Below are 5,813 nucleotides of genomic sequence, written 5' to 3' on the forward strand. Positions count from 1 at the left end.
TCTCTATTGCAAACATTCCTACCAAGCATTACCCAAAAAATGACACAACCCAACAGCAAAGAAGCTGAGTCTGCTTCCTAATCGGAAGTAACACAGGTGACATGATTGTGAAAGGTTCAAATATTTTTATGTAATCATGCACACACTATTTATTCCTTCTCAAAAATGTAAAACAATTGATTTGCCCCAAAATCGTTTTTTGAATAACATTTTAGAAACACAGCGCAGGTCCTATGTACAAGCATTCCATTTCAGTTCTGAAAACTCACTATTTTACAAAATACATTTCCTCTCTATTGCAAACAATCCTACCAAGCATTACCCAAAAAATGACACAAACCAACAGCAAAGAAGCTCAGTCTGCTTCCTAATCGGAGGTAACACAGGTGACATGATTGTGAAAGGTTCAAATATTTTTATGTAAACATGCACACACTATTTATTCCTTCTCAAAAATGTAAAAGCCATTGATTTGCCCCAAAATCGTTTTTTGAATAACATTTTAGAAACACAGCGCAGGTCCTATGTACAAGCATTCCATTTCAGTTCTGAAAACTCACTATTTTACAAAATACATTTCCTCTCTATTGCAAACTTTCCTACCAAGCATTACCCAAAAAATAACACAAACCAACAGCAAAGAAGCTCATTCTGCTTCCTAATCTGAGGTAACACAGGTGATATGATTGTGAAAGGTTCAAATATTTTTATGTAATCATGCACACACTATTTATTCCTTCTCAAAAATGTAAAACCATTGATTTGCCCCAAAATCGTTTTTTGAATAACATTTTAGAAACACAGCGCAGGTCCTATGTACAAGAATTCCATTTCAGTTCTGAAAACTCACTATTTTACAAAATACATTTCCTCTTTATTGCAAACATTCCTACCAGGCATTACCCAAAAAATGACACAAACCAACAGCAAAGAAGCTCATTCTGCTTCCTAATCTGAGGTAACACAGGTGATAGGATTGTGAAAGGTTCAAATATTTTTATGTAATCATGCACACACTATTTATTCCTTCTCAAAAATGTAAAACCATTGATTTGCCCCAAAATCGTTTTTTGAATAACATTTTAGAAACACAGCGCAGGTCCTATATACAAGAATTCCATTTCAGTTCTGAAAACTCACTATTTTACAAAATACATTTCCTCTCTATTGCAAATATTGATACCATGCATTTTCAAAAAGCATCACACAAACCAACAGCAAAGAAGCTCAATGTGCTTCTTAATCTGAACTCTCTATCTATATTGAATGAATCATAACCCACCTTTACAAATGCTTTGGGAGATTGAGAACAGTGTCAGATACACACACCAATATTTCTTTAGCAGAGCAAAAGGTATGTACTCCAGGCACTGCAACCATGAATGGCACAGAAAACCTCTAATTCTGCACACATATTCCTCATGGTAACCAATCAAAACTCTTCCCTCTCTATTTTCAAATCAACACCCTTCCCCCCCTCAGCCCTTTCTACCTGTTACTATAGCAACTCCCTCCTCACTGAGCTCTCAGGGTTAAAAGTTTACTCTACAACGTTGCAAATGAACTCAGCAAGGATGTTTGACCTATCAATAAACCAGCTTTCAGGTGCAATCTTTCTTTTAATGACTTTTTCTTGACCATTCAAATGACTTCTTTCACAGAACACAACCATGCACCCTAACTTTCACTTTTCAACTATCTGAATCCACCAATCATTGCTTGTGATTCAAGAGCACTGAAACTCCACAGTTTTTTTTTTGCAAACTCCTACTGTTCCAACTGCCATTTCATTCCTACACTTCATCTGACTGCATCAGAACCTCCTCTCACCATGTACTCTGTCTGGATTATTGGGCATAGCTACATTCACTGGGCTCAAAGGTATGCAGCTATCAGAAATTTTCACAACCTTGATTTACCAAATGTGCACATAAAATGGATTGGTCAAAGAGGATTGAGATGCCATCAATTGATACCATTGGTGAAAACCTTTCACCATCTGCCACACCCTGACCTTATAATTTTGCACTGTGGTGGAAATTACCTAGGCACTTTGACTGGGGTAGGTCTGGAAATGGTTTTAAAGGACACCTTTGGGCAATTGATGACACTTTTTCCACAAACTGCCTTGGTATATTCCAATATATTCCAAAGACAGAAATGGAAGTGGTCCAACCAATTTTGTCCACAGATTGAGAAAGCAAGGAAACATGTGTATAAATCTGTTTCTGCTTACATGAGAGACTATGGAATGGGTTCAATATACAACAACAACTTGCGTTACAACATGCAAGATATCTACAGAGGAGATGGTGTGCACTTCTCAGATGAGGGGAATAGAATATTCCTCCTGAATTTAAGATTGTGCATTGGAACCTACTTGTAGGTACCTAAATCAGCCCCAGGACCCAAAAGCTCTTTTCAGGGCTACCCTACATCTGATCACTCACAATGATTATTTTACTCTAACTTATTTCACTAATTTTCACCAAAGTACGCTCCCCGGTACGCTTCCCGGTGTGCGTACCGGGCGCTCCCCCCTATATGGGCCTCCTAAGACCCCCTCAAACCTAGGGGGTCAGGGGGTGTCTACCGTGCCCCCTTTTACCCATTCCCAACGTTGTTTGTCCTCCATCTTGTGACTCAAATCTACCAAAACACAAGATGGAGGACTCCCGTTGCGCTGCCGGTACGCGTACCGGGGCGCGCACCGGTGAGCGCTCCCAAATGTTTTTTCAAAGTTAATTTACATAAAAACCTCTGTAGAGAAGTTCACCAAATATAGAATAGGCCATACTACATACCAGTCCCTACCATTTTCCCAAATCTGATGGAATTCCATTGAGCCATTTGGCCTGTAGCCCTCTCTAAATATCCTGAGGTAAATTACATGACAAAAACACATCTGAAGTGTTAGAATTTACAACCAATTAAAATGTTACTTTCAATTTCTAGTATTATTTCCTGACATTTGATTGGTTATGTACATGAATATAAATGAAAAAAGAGGGAAACACAGCCATTTTGACTACCTGATTTACATCTTGAAAGGATTTTCACATTTTTTCTTCTTCACCTCTCTCAAAAGTAAGTTGTTAATTTGTAAGGAGCACTTTAAATTAATTAGTAAAACCGTTTTCTGATAGTTATTTATTGTCCCTCTGTTATAGTTATAGCTTGAGATACGCTTCTCTATTATATTTATGGATTAAGTTAGGCTTCTCTAGTATAATTATGATTTTAATTAGTCTTCATCACATGCACTTTTTAATAGTTCTACTTCCTGCCTGATACCATACACTGCCCAAAGATAACTTTACTGTTAAAAACTCAGAAGTACCTGTCTGAACTTAAACCTAACAGTGCCCTATCTCTACTGATATATTTATTTTTTATGCAATTTACAGCAACAAAATGGAAGGAGAACAAAAGAAATTTCATATTTCATTCGAAATTGATCTCGAGAACAACCCAGAGGAAGAGATTAATGATTTAGGGCCATATGTATCAAGCTAATTAGCATTCGCAAAGGCCGAAATTCTGCGAATTTCGGCCTTTGCGAATGCTAATTAGACAAATGGTATGTATCAAACATGTTTGATGCAAAATAAGGAATAGCAAAATTTGCAATTCCTTATTTTGCCATTGCACTTAAGAAATCGCAAATTTTGTGATTCCTTAAATGTAATGTATCAAACAAAAAATATTCAAGAAATGCCATTAAGGATTCGCAAATTACCACCAACTTCTAGTTGGTGGTAATTTGCGAATTCTTTTCAAAAATCTTTTTTCCAAAAAACAAAAGGTGCCATATGACGCCCATACATGCCCTTAGGGCATGTATGTGCGCCATATGCCCCCAAATGTCTTTTTCAGGGGTGCCGCAGGGTGTTCTTGAGACACCCCTGCACCCTTGAAAAAATTCCTAATTTGCGATTAGCTAATTGCTAATCACAAATTGCCCCTTCGTTCCTATGGGCCTCCTGGCCCATAGAAATGAATGGGTAATTTGCGATTAGCAATTTGCTAATCACAAATTAGGAATGGTAAGGAATCGCTATTAAATAGCGATCTTGTACATACATACCGTTTTGCGAATTCCAAATAGCGATTCCTTAAAATTCGCTATTTGGAATTCGCAAAACGGAAGTATGATACATATGGCCCTTAGACTTTTTGGATCAGTCTCTTGATGAAGAGTTTCTTAAATATGTGGAAGAAATGGAATCATGTAATCCAAATGATGACATTCCTGACGAAATAATGTTGGAAGTGCTATTAAATTTTGAAAAATCAGAGCAATACATTTTTATTTAATAATTAAAAATTGTTCCAGACATTATTCTTTTTTATATGTAATTCATGAAATAGTACCAAAATGAATATAATATAATGTGAGACTTATAGTATACTGTGCAACTTTTTTGTGTTACATAGTAATTTTGCTCATAGTTACTTCCTTTCTCCCACTTTATTATCTCCAATGTGTATTTGACATCTCTTTTTCATCTCCTGCCTCCATGTTATTTCTGCTTTCCTGACAGACTATAGTATAGATTCCATATACCACAATAACTTCTGTAACAACATGCAAATTATCTACAGAGGACACAGTCTACATTGAATTTAAAACTCTGCATTGGTACCTACATGCTGGTACTTATATCACCCACACAACACAACAACTCTATGCAGAGCTACCCTACCTCTAAGCACTTTAAATTATTATTTTACTGTTTCACTGGGTTTTCCCCATGTGTGAGGGGGGTGTGGTGTGTGTGGGGGATGTGTGGGGTGTGTCTGTGAGGTGTGTGTGTGGGGGGGTGAGGTGTGTGTGTGGGTGTAGATGTGTGGGGTGTGTGGGTGTGGGTGGGGGTGTGGGTGTGTAAGGTGTGTGTGTGGGTGTGGGTGTGTGGGGTGTTTGGGTGTAGGTGGTGTGGGTGTGTGAGGTGTGTGTGGAGGGTGTGTGAGTGTGGGGGTATGTGTGTGGGATGTGTGTGTGTGTGGGATGTGTGGATGTGTCTGTGAGGTGTGTGTGTGTGTGTGTGTGTCTGGGGGGAGGTGTGTGTGTGGGTGTAGATGTGTGGGGTGTGTGGGTGTGGGTGGGGGTGTGGGTGTGTAAGGTGTGTGTGTGGGTGTGGGTGTGTGGGGTGTTTGGGTGTAGGTGGTGTGGGTGTGTGAGGTGTGTGTGGAGGGTGTGTGAGTGTGGGGGTATGTGTGTGGGATGTGTGTGTGTGTGGGATGTGTGGATGTGTCTGTGAGGTGTGTGTGTGTGTGTGTGTGTGTGTCTGGGGGGAGGTGTGTGTGTGGGATGTGTGGGGTGTGTCTGTGAGGTGTGTGTGTGTGTGTGTGTGGGGGGGGTGAGGTGTGTGTGTGAGTGTGGGTGTGTGGGTGTGGGTGTGGGTGTGGATGTGTAAGGTGTCGGTGTGGGTGTGTGGGGTGTTTGGGTGTGGGTGGAGGTGTGGGTGTGTGAGGTGTGTGTGGGGAGTGTGTGGGTGTGGGGGTGTAGGGTTATGTGTGTGGGGTGTGTGTGTGTGTGTGTGTGAGATGTGTGGGTGTGTGTGTGAGGAGTGTGTGTGTGGGTGTGTGTGTGGTGTGTGTGTGGGGTGTGTGCATGTGGGTGTGTGTGGGATGTACTTGTAGGTACTTAAATCAGCCACAGAACCCAAAAGCTCTTTTCAGAGCTACCCTACCTCTGATCACTCAAAATGATTATTTTACACTCATTTTTTTCACTATTTGGCCCATGGTACGCTCCCCGGTGCGCGTACCGGGCGCTCCCCCGCGAAAATCGAAAAAAAAAATTACTTTTT

Source organism: Lissotriton helveticus, chromosome 7, assembly GCF_964261635.1.
Source record: "Lissotriton helveticus chromosome 7, aLisHel1.1, whole genome shotgun sequence".
Taxonomy (NCBI): Eukaryota; Metazoa; Chordata; class Amphibia; order Caudata; family Salamandridae; genus Lissotriton; species Lissotriton helveticus.